This window comes from Aythya ferina (genome assembly GCF_964211825.1).
Source record: "Aythya ferina genome assembly, chromosome: 14".
In the NCBI taxonomy this organism is placed as follows: Eukaryota; Metazoa; Chordata; class Aves; order Anseriformes; family Anatidae; genus Aythya; species Aythya ferina.
Genome location: NC_140312.1, coordinates 6294384 through 6311659, shown reverse-complemented (window position 1 = coordinate 6311659; position 17276 = coordinate 6294384). Strand labels below are relative to the sequence as shown.

At 42.0% G+C, this 17276-nt stretch overlaps 1 long non-coding RNA gene across 1 annotated transcript in view; it reads right to left on the bottom strand.

The window, feature by feature from the left end:
- LOC311444474 overlaps positions 1–17276 on the bottom strand; it is a 151245-nt gene that overhangs the window by 86581 nt on the left and 47388 nt on the right. Inside the window, exon 2 of the long non-coding RNA XR_014697895.1 lies at positions 6002–6152. This is a non-coding gene — a long non-coding RNA (uncharacterized lncRNA). The remainder of the gene's footprint in view (positions 1–6001; positions 6153–17276) is intronic.

The following is a 17276-nucleotide window of genomic DNA, read 5'->3' as shown; positions in this document are numbered from 1 at the left end:
TTGGCCAGCAAGACCCGTGAGCAGTTGGGCTGTTGTTCAGGGGCACCGTCTGCACCATCCTTTCCTTGGGGTGTGAAGTTATTCGGGTCAGTGTTTTCCCAGCGCAGTCAAGGAAGTGAGTTTGTGAGGTGTTGTGATGGCACTAAAAGTGTGTTCAGCTTCGTCAGCACTTTGGAGAAATTAGCTTAAATGTCCTCAGTGGCAAACAGCATTTAGTGCTGCTCAGCACAGGAGAGGGAAGGAGGGAAAAGAGGCTACACAGGGTTTTTAAAAATAATCCTCAAACCAACTTTGGCACGATGAGTAAATCACAAGCAACTGTCTCCCTACAGTGCCCCGCTGCATGAACCTCCTTCCTAATATACATCAGTGCCATACCTAGCCAAATAAGAAAGCTGCGCCAGCTCCTGCTGCACAGTTTACCTTACTCTGAGATATTAGCAGAAGCAGCATTTCTCTCTGGACCATTGCAGTATCTCACTTTATGCCGCACCATGCAGCTGAAAGGGGAGTTTGCTGCTTATAACCGCCCCCCCCCTCCCAACACACACACACCTGGCTTTGCTGCCTGGCATCATTTTATCTGCATTCCTATTCCATATTTTCTTTCCCCACACTGCCATTGGGACTTGCCATAGCACAGCCTACAGTGACCCTAAAAATTCAATTCCAATTATTGAACCTCATTTTCACACTTTCCAAAATATTTTGTCTCTAGACCGACATTCAAATTTTGCTCCAAAATGAGTTTTCTTTATTTCTTCCTTTCAACAAAATTGTATCAGCTGTTTTTTACATTTGTGAAAGAGCCTGGGGAGGGAAAAGGGGAGAACTATATATATAACGATATGCATTCTCACAGCTTTTCTTAAAAATAGCCAGACAAATAAATAATAAACCAAATAGCATCATTCAGTGAAAAAAACGCCTGAAGGCTTGAAACTGGGCAGCATGACCCTAAAATACTTTGAATTTGCTGGGGGAGAAAAAGGACAACTGAAGCAAAAATAATATCATTCTGCCTCAGACAGCTCTCCAGAGCACCTTTACACAGAACCGATCCAGTTCCCACCTTGCGGGGAGGAGAAATCCCACCCGATGCTGCCCTGGCTGCACACCCTCCTGCCAGCCCTTGTAAGCTCATGGTCCGCTGTCCCTGGGCTGCGTCTGGGCCAGTTTGCATGAGGAGCATTGCAAATGTCACACTGAAACATGCGCAGCAATATTATCCCAAAGCAAGTAAAGCTTAGGACCAGGAAGTGGAAAAAACTGTGCCCAAAAGTAGTTGTAAATCAGCCCCAGTGCAGGCCCTCTGTAGGCTTTGCTGCCTCACAAGTATTTGGCAGATTCAAAGCTTTCCTTTGGACAAAAGCTGGAGGCATCTTATTTGCCTAACATGAATTTGCAGCTTTCATGGTGCAATGAGAGAGGTCACCCTGATAACACGGGACAAGAAATTACTGGGTTCCCTCTTCCCACCCAAGGCAGTAAAGATTTTCCCGTAGCAGAGAAAAGACCAACTTAACTCTTTGCATCTGAGCAGGCTCAGGACATTAATCAGCTTCTCCTCATCCCAGTCAAATTCTTCGTCAATCCCAATAGTTTTGGCCCTGAAGATGTTGCTGTGAGGCTGAAATTAGGCTGGAATTAAATGACACAAGACTGGTTTCAGCAGCTTGGCACCTCACTTGGAAGTGCTGGGCAAACATGACCTGTATTTATTGGGGGAGAGAAGACTTGGAGGTGACTGATGTAAACATAATGCTAAAGAGAATCCATGAGATGGGAAAGTACTACTTCGGGCTGTGTCAAATGTGGGAAGCAGGTGGCATAAACAAAAAAGCCAGGGAAAGGTCAAGCCTTGGAGGAATTGAGAGAGAATCTCTTCATGCAGGGGAGAGCTGATCTGAGGCAGTCTGTTGCCAGAGGCAGCCAGGGAGGAAAATCAAGCAAATAGCTCTGAAGGAATTAGACAATTGGATTCATCTCATCTAACTTTAAGCATTTAAAAATGAAGTATGTGGCCTCGGCTTGTCATCCAGGCTCCCTCTACAGTGGGTAGAAACGGCAAAAGACACGTTAGAGGGCAATTAATCCCGGCTATCTGTGAAAGCGCCTGCCAGCACGAAGCCAGGAACCAGTTCAGACGTGCTCAGAGAGCTGAAGCTTGGTGAGGAAAATCTTGGGATTCCTCAATCACTAGGGAGCTCCTGAAAAGGTGGCAAGCATTTGTCAACATGAATTTAATGAAGCGCCTGCCTGGAGCAGCACCCCACCATCAAGCTGCAAGAGAGATTGCAGGGATGTGGCTCCTCGCCAACCTCAGCTAACCAAAATAGTTTTAGTTGGTTTTTTTTTGTTTGTTTGTTTGTTTTAAAGAGGATCTTTACTAGTCTCTAAATATCTTTTTTTTTTTTTTTTTTTCAATGAATAAAAATATGGGGGGAAAAAGAAAGAAAGCAGATGAATGCTAATGAAATAAATGAAAAAATACATTTTCTTTGATTCCTCTTTGCCTGGATCTATAATAATTTCAGAAAAAGCAATTGGATTATGAGATAAATTTCATTTATTCCTGATATAAGAACAATGCAACATTTTTGACAAGTATTCTTCAATATGCCACCTGGGTAGTTCTGGTAACAGACAATAAAAATGAAATATGATAGAATTCCTTAGTAGATTCCAGCAGTTAAAGGGGAAAACAGTACATAGCTCTTTCTTAGGGTTTTCCCAGATTTCCCAGGAATAACAACAAATTTGTAATCAGTCCCTTTGCAAAGCATGTGCGGTAGGTTTTGAGAGTGTAGTTTTATTCCTGGCTTGGCTATAGATGTTACTCAAGAATCAGCAAAGAAAAACCAGAAGCTTTTAACTGGATGGAGGCAAATTTCCTCAGTGGAAACTGACGGTGTATAAGGGATCACAGAAGGAAAGATGGGATGAGTTTTGTCAGGAGCACCAAACGCTCTGCAGTTTTAGAAAGGAAAAGCATCACCATCATGATTCAGGGTACTGAGTCAGCAAGGAGAAACTCTGCTTTGCCACTGGACTGCACCATACTAGAAGGGAAAGGCAAAGTATTTTCAGGCTTTATGTTATCCTATAAATTCATCACTTCTGGAAACTCGTTTTATTCAACTGTCCTAGGTCTAGCTCTGACTGTATCTCTACAGACATAAACATGCCATTAACACTCTGCCACTCTCGTGAGCCTGGTCACAGACTCACTCTGTTCTGAAAGTAGCCTGGTCTTGCACAGCCCAAATCCCCTGTTAGTTCTCCATGGAATTAGATTGGCACAGGGCTCTCTTATGGGATGCCCTGAAAGCCAGCTGTGAAGAAGCAACATCCTTGAGGAGCTTAATCCAACCACCCCTCTGTGCATCAGCTTTGTACGCTAAGGCATCAAGTGAACCTAACGCATCAAATCTGCCATTTCTTCTCCCAGATCAGCTTCTCTTGGCATTTGTTTTTTGTATTAGTTTCTCCTTGCTTTCCAAACATATTTCGACAATCCTAACAGAGCTCCTCCACACTGCCACCTCAGTATAATCAGACAGCGAAGGAACCCCGGGGGAACCTCTCTTTGCTGTTGGCTGCAGCCAACAGAAGAGAAATGCTGGAAAGTGGCAGAGCTTATGCAACAGATAAATCATAGGGAGAATATGTTTTCTTTTCCCTTTGCACAGATTCCATACATCACCGTGACTCAGTGCAGCTCCCCCAGTGGGGATGAATTCCAACTTCTAATGCACTTTCCATCTGATTCCTCCATGATAAAAGATGAGTCGCTGTCCTGAGATATTGCATTTTGATTGTAATATATTAAACACCTCTGTGTTTCAGAACAGTTTGGTTTGGGGACCCAGTACTAATCCCATTTCCATGGTTTGAGCTGCACATTTTACCACCGCTGGGAGAAAACCCCTCCAGTCCAATTGCTATCTCACTTCTCCTCTCTTCTAGCTTTCCTGCTTTTCACCAACCTTCCTCAATGTGATAAATCTTGTAAATTTAATTTAGAGATCATATTGCTGGCTTTGAAGGTAAACAAGTTTAGCTGTCTGCTTGTTGCCCGGAGTCTGCTAATCTTGTAAAATTCCTCCATTCCCACTTGACTGGAACAGTTGTGGGGAGGCTGGGGGGGAGAGCACAACATCTATTCTACGAAGTGCTTAGGATGTCTGTTGGACACTTGCAGATGGCATCCTGGCCACTGCCCAAGCTCCCATACTGCTGCCCAAGGACAAATGCTGAAATCCTGAAGTTTGTTTTTTTTTTTTTTTTTTATAAGCTCACTGTATTGTAAACATTACCTTAGCAGTACAAAGCTGGTGCTACATTTCCAGACTTTTTCTATAGTCCCATTGGTTGTAAACTTCTCCTAGCTATAACACTTCCAAAATGCACTACCTCTGTCCACATTTGTTGTGACCATTGATGCCTCTCCTCAGTCAAAGTGAAGGCCACCACTCCTCCACTAAAGCAGCAGCAGATCTGCAGAGGAGATGCATGAAGTAGAATTCCTGCTATCTGCAAGAAAGCACCACATCTTTCCTGTAAAGAGAGCCTTTGGCCCTAAGCTGAGAGTTATAAACAGTGACCAGGCATATTATTCATGCAATCTTTCCTTTATCTATAAATTCCCTTTCTAAGGAAACATGCAACAGCAACAAGGGATGACAAACAGTTGTTTCACGGGCATCCCGGGTGGCTGTCTTTCATCTCCTTTCCTAATATTTTCTTTAGGCTTGGGTAATTTTTATTGTTTTTTCTCTTTGCACTTTCCCACACCTGAACAGTTCTTGGATTTGGCAGGCACAGAAACAGAAGTTATATGACATGCATTTTTTAACGTATCAAAACACATTCCTTTGATTCATTTTTTAAAAAGCAAACTCTGCTCACTCAAGGTTAACTTTCCCACTTCACCTGGGCATAAGAGATTCCCAGGTGTTGCTGAGAATTTTAAACAAAACTCACACCTTCAGAAATTAACAGGGCAAAACCTGCTTCTCAGATACCTCCCAAACCAAAGAAACTGCTGGGCCCTCCAAGGGGTGGCCCACAGGCTTGTTCAATCCAGATATTTTGACGCATTTAATAGAAGTTTAAGTGAAGTTATGAGAGCTGCATGAGCTCAACAGCAGCTGTCCAAACAATTCACATTAGTAGCTCTCTGCGGACCTGAATATCACACAAAGAGGAAATGTAAGAAACCAAACGTTGACCTCAGTCAACAAGCACGTGATGTTCTCCTCAGCAAGTCAGTATTTGTAAATCCAACATTATGAGAAGATATTGTGTCTGGTCAAAAACCTATGCGCTCTTTGCTGGGTGACCATCTGAGATAGCATCTATGAAAATATGTAAGGGAGGGAGAGAACTAAGAGTTCTAAAGGAGGGAGAGTCAGCTGCAAAACAAACACCATAAAATGCCAACAGCAAATCTTGAAATCAAAATGGAAGGAAGGATGAAGTTCACATTAAAAACATAGTTGAAAGCCAGCACTATAAAAGAGTTCACATTAAAGCCATGTTTGCAAAGAAAACATGGTTTGGCTAGTCTCTCAAAGTCTTTTGCTAGACAGAAGTGCCAGTCGTGGGGTCAGAAATGATGCAAGAAAATGAAGAACAATAAATGGTAACCTCTCCCATTTCCAATAAACAAAGCTAAAACTCACATGTAGCTCTCTCTCACCCTAAATCAGCAGAATACAACAAAAGGAACATTTGGAAACCTGTTAGGTAATATAGACCATCTTCTGTTCTGCATGTGTCCACACTAAAATGCATCTCAGCTTGTTTCAAGTTTTACATGCAAGAAGCTAAAAATACTTTCACTCTTTTTTTTCCCCTTCAGCTTTATGAAGAAAATGATGAACAAGTGAAAAACATTTTGTTTCCAAAGCGGATTTTGCTGGGAATTCCTTATCAACATTTCACTGGTACTGTGAGCTTTTAAGAAGGATTTGAATCTGGTGGAAAGGAGACTTACCGGACAGCACTGGAGGCAGCATCCCACAGACCAGGGAAGGGTCATAGGGCTGTGATTGGAGACAGGTAAAATTCTGCGCTTTGGTAGAGAGGAGACGAGCACAGAAGAAACTCAGGTCAACAGTATCAGTATAAGTGGAATGATGGAGAGCCTAGAAAGCAAGAGCAAGACGTTTCTGATTAAGAAACTACAGCAGATTCAACGGCACATGCCAGTCTTAGCTGAGCAGACCAACTGCTACTTTCACATAGTGTTAGCCCAGGTTCCTAATGAAGCTGAGATTAGTAAACCCTCCTAAATTCTTTACCGGGAAGGAAAATAAGAGCTTTGCTCCCTTGGGACAGCTGAACTAATTGATACAACTTATTAAAATCATATTCTTTTTCCTTGACTTCACATTCAGCTCACCAGCAGATGTGCTCAAGGAGAGCTCGCTGGGGATCCCAGAATTCACTCAAAATGCCACTTTTGTTGTGCAAGGAGAATAACCTCTTCTTCTAACACTCTACATCTTTATATATACACACTTTTGGTGCTAATACAAGCAGAGAAACACTTGGAGCCCAACTGAAGTGGCCACTCTGCAAAAATCACATTTTCTAATACAGCAAGTCATAGACAAAAACGTAAAAAACAGGAAGAAAGAAAAAAAAAAGAAAAAAGAAAAAAGAAAAAAAAAAAAAAAAAAAAAAGAAAAAAAGAAAGAAAATCTAAGATCTATCTCTATAGAGAAAATATCAGAAAATCATGAAATCATCCTTAACAAAATTAACATAAGAAAACCGTGAACTATTATAAATAGCTTTTAGATTTCTTATGGAAAAAGGCCCACGACCTCAGCACTGAAGATGCCCATGCACCTGAAGGCAGCATTAATCTCTGCATCTTGTCCACCACGTGGAATTTTGGAATGTGCTTATGCAGGTTAATACAGAGGGAGGGGAAGAGCAGAAAAGGAACTACTTGCCTGAAAGGCTCTTCACATAGAAATATCATCATGAAATTAATTCATATTAATTTTTAAAGCAGAATTTTAAAGAGAGTCATAATTTTTAAAAATCTGGCAGGAGTCTGCCTCTTGCCAGTTCAGCATTTAGAAACTTTCACCTATGGAAAAGTTCTATTTTGAGTAGCAGACCTGACAGCAACGAAGCTGAATAAGGATAAATTTAAATTAGTCAGAAAACCATCACACTTAGATGAGAACAAGGTCTTCCCGGGGGTAGCATTTAAACTGCCTCCAAGATTTCTGAAGGAAGGACACTGCTCTGCATTGCTCTTTGCAGGAAAGTCAATAGCCTGAAGAAAGATGGATTGTTTTTCATCACATTCATAAGAGCTTTAATCAAAAAATACCATATTCACAGGGCATTTGAGGTTAGGCTCCTGATTTTCGTTTTCCTTCTGTTTCCAACAGCTAGGAAAATTGGATGAGGAATGGAGGTATCCATGAAAATGCACAAAAGGTGCAGAGCAAAAGAAAGGGAGTAATGCATCGCCCTGTGCATGGGCACTGCTTGGCCTTACAGAGGAACAGCCCCAGCCCAAATCCTGCACATAGCCATGACTCATCCATTCGCTGTCAGCGGGGAGCAGAGCCTGGTTTAGGGCAAAGCTCCGAGAAGTCAGGACCACTTCAAGCCAAGGGTCCAATGCTGCACAGAGCCCAGCAGGGATGGTGCTACCACCCCTTCATGCCACTCGTTCTTTCTCCCTGCAACCTTCCATTCCCCTCCAAGAAGGCACCAGGGGCTTCATTTTAGCAATGCTACAAGCAAACAACAACTCAGCCAGCTTCAAGCAGTGCCTCAGAGCCCAAAGCCCTCCTGGAAACGAGCACAAATCTGGCCTGGGGCAAAACAGCACCAAGAGCCAGGTATAGCAGCAAATAGCAGATGGTGAGCAAGGGACAGCAACATGGCTCCTTCAGAGAGAGCTCGCCTTCTTTCATTTTTATTTTAATAATAATAAAAAAATCTTTATATCATAAAATAATAGAATTCTTATTATTCACTAAGGAAAAGTTGCTGAATCTACTTGTCCTGTTACAGAAGGGAACTCTCTGGGGAATTGGTACTGCCAAGATGGTCAATTATATATGAGCTTATTTAGATACTGGTAAAAATAAAAAAAAATTATAATATCACTCTAATCTCTTTGTAGCCTAAATAAGCAATGATGACCACATACACTATCCGAGCCATAAAAATCTCTGTCACATGAATGTTTAACTAACCCAACTTGTATTTCTTATGATAGATCAAAGCATTTATTTTGACAGAAACAATTTCCTGAATTTCTGCTCTCAAAAGCAGTGCTTGAAATGCTTGCAAATGTTTTTCTGCTGGGGAAATGAAGCTGTCATAGGAGTGAGGGACAAAACAACGTGCATGGACAGAAACCCCTTCAGAGCAGTAATAAATCTCAGAACAATGAATTAACTGAACGCCCCCAAAATTCCATTTCTACAGCTGTTTCTGCCTTTGTGACCAACCACAAATATAAGCCCACCAAAGCGTGGTGAGGGAGGTATTTTCCCCATTTGACACCTGAGGATGCTGATGCACAGGTTTGTGAATGTGATTATCTGGGACCTGCCCTTTCTGCGTGACTCCACAGGTGACATAGAAAATTTTCATTTAAATATACTGTGTATTTTTAAATAAAAAAGAATACATATATATATTTAAATATATCATCAAAAACCCTGGGTAGAACAGGCTTTCCTTTTAATAGGAGCAAAATCCTTTGCATAGAGATGAATTTAATTATATAATAATGCAGTCACTGAATAAAAGTTTAACACCAAAGTTAAGATGAGCAAAGGAGGGCCAGAGGTGAGCTGCGTGAGTCCTAGTGAGCTCCAGGAACCACCAGGGACCTGGTGAATTGCTATCAGTTGCCATCAAGGCAAATGATGAAGCATGGCAACTGCTGTGGCTAGTGCTGGGTCACCATGAGCACATCCAGCTGCCCTCTCCGATGACACACATCAGACCCTGGGACTCGGTCCTCACCTCCACGAGCAGCGATGCAATGACACATGTCCCTGCTGCTCAACAGCCTGCTGGAGGGCTGGGTGCAGGAAGCCTCTTCCCTTGGTGCTGTCCAAACAGCAGGGTACTACCTCTCATGAGACATAATAACCCTCACAAACTTAATTTTCCTCCACTCTAGAAGGATTTTATTTGGGCTGGCCTTTTTCTAGCAACCATTTAGCCTGACGCGTGCATTTAAAAATAATAACAATAATAAATTCCTAACAAATCATTCAGCTGAGAATGATTACCCAGAGGAGGGAACAATTAAAAAAAAAAAAAGTGCCAGATGTGAGTCGCGCTGTTCGGTGTGCTTCTGGAAGGCAGACAGACACTGCGGTGCTCAGACAACAGAGGAAGCGAGGTGGGGCACAATTACCAGCGGGACGTTAAATTAATTCTCACTTTGTTTTCCTACCAGGTTCACTACAGCAACAACAGAAGGGATGGGATTAGATGGGAGTGTTTACATGCTGGGAGGATGACAAAATAAGGGGAAAAAAGAGAGAGTACTAGCACAAGCTTTGTTGTTTAATTTTTGCTCTGTTTCTAAACTTTTAAGTACCTGTGGGTTTGAATGAGATTTTCTCATTATCAAAATTAAAATATTACTGCTACTTTTTAATATCTGCTTTGTGAAAGTTTAGTTTTAACTGGTCTCAGCACTATCTGCAACCTTTTCATCTCAACATGTTTGCTTTGGGAAAACCACTTACACAAAACGTATTTACAAGTTTAATGAAAAAAACAATGGATCTTTTTGAAATTTGTGCTTTGGATTTATTATTATTATTACAGATCACTGGCATTTCATTCAAATTTATACAACTTCCAGTTCTCTATTTTCACACAGACATATCACGGTACCAAGTAACAAAAAAACCTTCTGCTGAAGATGATCATTTGAGACAAATAATGAGGTTGGATTAAAACATTTACTATAAATAAAAGTTACAATGTGAATGTGAAAATGTAAATGTGAACATATGTAAATGCGAACAATGTAAACGTGAACATATTCACATTTAGAAATACCACGGATTAAGAAAAGAGTAAAAAATACAAAATCACAGGAAGGAAAAAAAAAAAAAAAAAAAAAGGTACTCTAAAATGCCTACTTTTCCTATAAGGAAAAACTTCAGAAACTGGTTCATACTGATTTAGTGAGAAAAATGAAAAGACAGCACTCCCCATGAAAAAAGACCTCCTGAAGCCATCCACCTCTCGCCTGGTGTGTGGTGAAGGAGAGGAGAGACGTGCGTGAGGGTGCTGGAGGCCAGAGGTTCCTGGTTCGCCCGTGGGCCTCCCTGTTCCTTGGTCAGCAAAGTCATGAGGTACAGTAAGAAAGCACAAAACCTATTCACCGTGATAATAAAAGGGCATACAAATTCCTTGGATACATGCCAGCTCCTCCCAGACACGCTCGCCTGCTCCCAACAGCAAAATGTTTCCCGATAATAATTACAGCTGAGGCTATCAAAGATGCCCATGGGATTTGGATTCCCCTGGGACCCAGCAGCACTGAAGCTCTCCACCTAGGGATTTTACTCAAACTCTGATTGATTTTTTCCCCCTACCCCTACTGGCAACCTTTCAAGTGCACACATGCAGAACGGCAAGAATATTTGGAGGGACGGCATCTTCAGCAATCTTTGCAATTTGGAAGCAACAAAACAGACACAAAAACTCCAAAAGCCCATTTTCACAGGGAAATGTGTTGTAACTTTGAATGTAACTTTGTTCTTCTCCTTTCCAAAATCAGATTTCATTCAAAATTCTCTATGCAGAAAGCCACCTTTCTAGATGACCACCTTCCTAACGCAGCATATTCTCCTCCCATCAACAGAACCATTGATATTAGGTTTGTAGGCAGCAAATAGACAAGCTGCTGTCCTGCCAGTTCATCTTTTCCTTCAGGTGGAAGTACAGAGTTTTCCAATGATGAACAGCAGTGCCATGCAGCATTGTCCTTTGCTAGGATAGAAGTTTCCTTCGGGAGTAGAGGTGTTAAACCATTGATGCTCAGGCATCAGGTGGAGAAAGCTTTGCTGTTGCCTTGTGCTTTCATTCTGCCCCTCCAGCCCTCCTGCCCTGAACCCAGGGGCTGCCAACAGATCCTAGCAGTAAATTCCACCTGCTGGAGAAGAAAGGAGGAGTGCCAAGAAGAAGAGGGCCAGCAGCACATTCCCAGGTGAGACTGAGATTTCCAGGTCCCTTTTCAGGCGTGGATCTTGGCTCAAATTTTCACCAACAGCCCAGGTTTAACTAGCTCAGAAACTCCTTTCCTACCAGCCCTAAAAGAAACAACGGAGCCAGAATGGCTCCGAGGACAAGCAAACTCTGGGTTTATAAACCAGCTCGTCTGCAGGCAGCTTTCATTTCCACCCCAGACCCTCCCACGACAGCTGCCCTGGGTGCTACAGCAGCCAGTGGTGACCCCATGCCTGAGAAGGGGCACAAGCAGGTCGCACACCCCAGGAAAGGTTTTGTCACAGGCACACCAGGGTTTTGTGCTCCCTCCTGATGCCCGCATGCTTTCGCCCTCCTCATACGCTGTGGTTATTTCAACATAATGGAGAGGGAAGGGGCTCTCCCACAAGCTGCCTTTTAATCCAATTTTTGTTTCCTGTTCTTTCATTAGAGTTATGGGCTTTGGCAGTTTCTTGCTGCATTTCCACAGTCCTCAGATTCTGCAGGCAAAAGAGCCTTCTCCAGAGCAGCAAGTGAACAAATAAATCCAGTGCTGGATCATAAGAAGAGTATGGAGATGGGGAGGAGGGCTGGAAAGAACTGGATTGCCCCATCCCAAGGCAGACCCCAGGGAAGCCTTGTGTCTGAGCCTCTCCTCTGCTGCTCCTGCAGAGCAAGAGAGCAAAACCTTCCCCTTCTGTGCAGGAGCAATTTGCTCACACTTCCCACACTCTCAGAGGGCAGGAAAGGGATGAGATCCTCTCTCTTTGTTCTTTATTGCTTGGGACATTTGCATAAATAGAGGCTCTTTGTAATTTAAACACTCATCCGCTCCCAGCGCTTATTCTCATTTTGAAGTTATAATCCTCTATTAGCAACGTGTCAATCACAGTGCCACGGGCTGGCCTGAAGGTTACACTCTGCGTTGCAAGAGCCCAGCTTCGGGGCTCCACGTGCATGGGGAGCTGCAAGCCTAAAGGTCCCTCTTTTCCAGCAGGTGCTCCTGAAGCCTGGTACTAATGTTGAGATCAGCCCAGCAGAGACACAGGCTAGAGCTGAAGATGTGTACCCCCAGCACAAGCAAGGTTGAACTACTAAAATCAGCAGGCAGAAGTCAGCGGGGGACACAAATCAGACCCCCAGTGCTGCTGGAAGTAGCAGAAGTTTCTAAACTAGCTTTTTTAAAACCCAGTAAATACATGTATTTATTTTGTTTTTCACAAAGGAACACTGAGTAAGCTTGGTTTACAACATAGAGCAGATGCAGGCTCCATACTGCTAGAAGATGACATGGCTTTGTTGCTGTATGCAAAATTTCTTTGTTCAAGGAAAGCACGGAAAGCTAAATTAAATGCTTTAGTAATCACGATGTAATTAAATGTCAATTAGTCATAAAAATATGGAGTGAAATAGAAGTCTAAACAAGAATTTCTGAATTATAAATGTACGCGTACCCATTCTGATAATTAAAGATTTTTTTCTGTTCTATTTCTGTTGAAAGGTGGAGGTTTGTTTTTTTTTTCTCCTGGGTAACTGTCCGCTATGTTTGATATTTTCTGGGTTTGTTTTGTTTGTTTTTAGCTATTTATTATTAGGATTTCAATACCTTTTTATCAAAACAATTTTCAGAGTCATGGTGTCAAATTAGCATTATGATGTTCTTTGACACATTAATCCCTGAAAATAGAAACCTTTAAAGTAGCTTTTGTTTTGCTCATTTTTTTTTTTTTGCAGAAATTTGCCCCAGAATCAGATTCTGCTAATTTAGAATTAGTCTGAAGTTTTTCATGAAGTTATTGCTCTTTTTCTAATTAGTGCTACTTAGGCTGTTCATGACATTTAAAAATCCCCTCCTCTAGCCAACTGTCAGGATGGAGTTTGAATTATCCAGAGAAAGGTGAATTGCTTTTAAAAGCAGCCTGTGGCAACAAAGACAACAATATGGCACGATACCTTAGTCCCTGTAACTTCAGATTAGGGTTAACAAAACAGAAGGAATTTTTCTAAGGTACCAGCCTGGTCCAAGCCCCAGCGCTGGATTTGAACACAATGGAGCTGGGGCAATGGTTTAGAAGCACAAGTCCCAAATAAATCCTCTCTGTTTTTATACTTTGGAAAAATCCCTTCCATTTCTGTTCTTGAACTTATAGATAATCTTTTACCTATTTGTGGTGAATTTGCCATTTGTGAGGATTTACCCACATTTTCAAATAGGGTGTAAATAATGTCGTATCAGAAGGGATTAGTAAAGTAAAAAGCACTTGAAGCACTTGACAGAACCTACACATGTCGTGATTTCTGATTCACTATCAGCTGATCTAAATACTACTGTTCGCTGCCTCTGAAATACCAAGCAAACCATGAAATTAAAAATCCCCTGTGCCCTACCTTTTGTACAGCAAGGAAATCAAAGAATCCCTACAGGGACTTAATTCTTCACTGATAAAGGGAAATGGCTTTCATTAAAAAATTCATTTTGAAGAAGAAATACTGTATTTGGTATGACAAAAAAAAAAAAGTATAGAATAGCCATTGTGGTTTAGCTAAATATGTATTGACTCATAAAAGGTACAAGTTTGACATTTCTCTTCCAAAAGTTAAATATTTTTGATTCAGGATTAAAATAAGTAAATAAATAAATAAAAATTCTGAGAACATCTTGATCCCAAGGTTAGTTCTAAAGGATTTTGGAATTTAAGAGTCACATAACTGCAGTAAATTTCCAATGGCTGGAAAGTGTCTGAAATGGAAACTTGAAATATGACTATATTTCCCATCACTTGACCCCAGGCAGTCCAGACACAATCCTTCTTTCTGACAGCATGGCTTATGCAGTTTTTTCCTTTTTTTTTTTTTTTTTTCTTTAAATCAGTCCTGCCCATTTCTGTGTTCACTCTGCCCCAATAATGAAGAACACGTTTCTGCCATCACTATGTTGCTGTTTCACTGCATCTTGCTTCATCCAGGAACCCCATCTAGTGATGCTGGCAGCACCACCTGCAGAGATGTGGGGGTGCAGCTGTTTTTAGTTTCATTGTGCTGAAAACGTGTCCTGGCCTTTCCTGACATGCACTGCAATAGGAACACTCAGAGAAATAGAAATAACCTTTCAACAACAGAGAACTCTTCTCTGGTAGCTTCTTGCATCCAGGAATTGGACATAGATATATAGATAGATAGATACACACATTTTTTTTTTTTTTTTTCACAAAAATTCCAAAAAAGTAAACCATTTGACTAAATTGTGGAAGGGGATATATATGCAGATCTCCAGCATCCACATCCAGGTGTGCAAGTGAAGCCAACTACCGACTGAGCGTGCAAATGCTTCTGGCTGCTCTGCAAATTCCACCTTCCACGCCGCCACTGAAGACACAGTTTCATTTGGATACACCGTCTGATTTAACAGGAGTAATCATGTTCCCATGCTTGAACGAGAGACAGGACTCGCCTTAATTTCCTGAGCTGCACAGCTATTCACTCACGGCTGCTGGTTCACTTTCAGCCTTTGCACAGGTTCATGAGTCTGCATTGTAGGGGCTGGACTGAGTGAATCTGAATGACACAGAAACCTGGGCTGGAAAAGGCTTCAAAACCATCAGGATTTAGCTGATTTAACTGTGGGGGAATGGGGAGCACCAAGGAGCTGAGAACATTTGGGTGCAGAAGCTGGAAGGCTGGCAGCACAGCAGTAAGGATAAAACGAGCATAGTGATATCAATGATGGTTCAGAGGAGTCCAGGAAAGTGCCATCACCTTGCAGATCATGCCCTGGGATAGCCCTTTCACAGCCTGCTTTACATGTCTGGTTTTTGCTTGTACATTTAACTGTCTTAAGAAGAGCTCTGATACCTCCATGGCAGGTTTGACTTCACAGTAATCATTTAAATAGCTTCTCAACACATCAAACATCACAGGTTTGCACAGCAAAATGCCCAGCTGAACTACAGCTGAGGGGAGAAAGCCCTGTATACTTTTTCATCACCATGGGTGCACAAACATCAGGCTCTGAAGAACAACTTACATGTAGGCTTGAGCAATGTCTGTTGCAGTCATACCTTCTCCATCTGAGTTTTGAACTATCCTGCTGTTCGTTTGACAGTTCTCTAGTTTGCTTGTAAGCCATGGAGAGACTGACGTGCCTGTGACTGACAAGCAGAGACAGAAATCCCCTCCACAGACCAGCTCACGTGAGATGAAATCTGAACCAAGGCAAAATACAGGCACCCCACAGCCTGCAAAACCAAGGCACAGTGTTTACCTCCATGTAAAGAATTAATAATGAGACAAGTAAGACTATTTTAGACATGCAATGCTGAAATATTAATGTTGTTCGTAGAGCGAGTACACGAACCTGCAATTTTGCGAAGTCTGGCTAAATGTATCGAAGGTAAACATTGAATAAATCACTAGAAAAGCCAGATCTTATGCTGTTAGTTCAGGTGCCTGTAGCCAGACATACAGACAGTTTATTCTGTTCTGCTTCTAGCTGGAACAGCTTTTCCATAACCAACCTGTTGGGCTTTTTTTTTTTTTTTTTTTTTTTTAGTGTCCCCCAGTCTAAACAAGTATGAAAGGTAGCTCCACACAGCAACTGCCACTGGTCCTATTTCTGTGTACATCTTGCCCACATGGCTTGTACATAAACTCTTACATGAAGGGATCTCTGCAGAGTACCCAGTAAACAAGACCTATTTGTCACCCCATTCCCCTGTTTATTGTTACTCTAAATTCCTTCTGAGAAGAGAAAATATCAGTTGCAGACCCTGGGAAAGTAGAATGTCAAATCTGATTATGCAATCAGTGAAAAACACTTTGATCAATGCAATGGAGCCCTTACCATTGCATAGGTAAATATTTCTCAGCTCCTCAACAAACGTAAATACTAAATTCATTCGGTGAGCCTTTGAGCTTAGAAAAAATGCAAGAAAGGCACAGGAATTAACAGTGGTGAGCACAGCCCATCAGGTTATAAGTGAGTGGAGGCACATGCTTAAGGCAGTCATTAAAGGCTGCACAAATCAGCCCCTAAGGTAATAATAATGTTGTTTTCTTTCAGGCCCCAGCCTGCAGGCAAGTGACTGGCATTCAGTTCCCTCTTCCACCAACAGCACTGAATTCACATTTCTCAGGAATGTGACCAAAGCAACCAGCCAGCCTCGAGGCTTACCTGGGCTGCCCAGAATATGCAGCATGGCCCTACAGGGTGGAGAGGAGCTTCTCCCCTTGCAGGGTACTGAAGCATTGTACGTGGAGTACCGGTACCAAAGCAGGAACAAATAGCCTTTAATCACAAACACACCCACCCTGCCTCCAGCCTCACTGTCAGCGCACTCTGTACAGCCATTTATATATATATGTATATATACACACACACACATATATATACATACCAAATGGATGAAAGGACTTCACACTGGTACTCACCACTCTTTCAAACAACTTTAACATTCCCTCTATTTGACATAAATACAGATAAATTGTTTAAATAAATAAATAAATCTAATTGTTCAAATAAACAAGCAGATGCCAGTGATGACCTATGAAGCATGCGATGCAAAAGCAGGTTTGAGACGTGACATTCGCTGTGGAGATGTGCGGCTCCCTGACACGGGAGACTCAGGAGGGCAGAATCATGACTGGATTAAAGAAGGAATTAGACAAATTCATAAAGGACAGTATATTAAATGGAATAGCTTGGGTGCAGCCATCAGCTCAAAGTCTAAATTACTGATCCCTAGGAGCTGAAAGAACAGAAGGAATATATATCTGGTTTCTTACACTTTTAAAATTGTTTGCTACTGACCACAGACAAACTGCATGGACAGGCCCACAAACTGCCATTTTGGTGCTCTTACATCAGCAGCAAACACGGTGGGGTGGGAATACCAGAGAATTAATATTCACTGCACCTGGAAGACGGAGTTCGTAGAGCACAATCCCACAACATAGCTGTGGGGTCAGTTCTGCCACTCACCCTTCACCAGGCTAGAAGCACACAAAGCAACGTGGGCTAATTTTAAGTCTCAATAAGCACCACAACGTGG